The sequence below is a fragment of the Arachis ipaensis genome, chromosome B09, assembly GCF_000816755.2.
Source record: "Arachis ipaensis cultivar K30076 chromosome B09, Araip1.1, whole genome shotgun sequence".
Classification (NCBI taxonomy): domain Eukaryota; kingdom Viridiplantae; phylum Streptophyta; class Magnoliopsida; order Fabales; family Fabaceae; genus Arachis; species Arachis ipaensis.
Window position 1 is genome coordinate 146,412,002 of NC_029793.2, and position 465 is coordinate 146,412,466.

Here is a 465-nt window from a genome sequence, read left to right on the forward strand (position 1 = left end):
TATATTTTAAATTTAAAAATTTTTGCTTAATTTATGTATGTGCGCGTGCGTAAATGATGTTACTTGAACACAAGAGCGCGAAGTTAGATAAAATATTAGAAGAGCGTTAAAAATATTTATATAATAAAATAAGACTGAAATAAAATTTTAAAGAGATTAAATTAAAATTTACATATAATTTATATATAAAAAATTAAAATTAAAAAAACCATTACCTTTCTTTGCCATTGTGGCTCCGCGGCTGAATATATTTATACATACACATAGAAGTTAATTTAATAGCTAATATAATATAAAATTAAAGGTGGTGCGGGCGACTTCACGTGAAGTTGATATCTGAGAGGTTCGTTAACTGATTTGACTAAATTTTTATCTAGCAACTTTGAGTATCAGTTTCACGTGAAGTCGACTTCACTTGAGTTTTCACTAAAAATAAAATAAAGTAAAATAAAAGTGAATTACAGT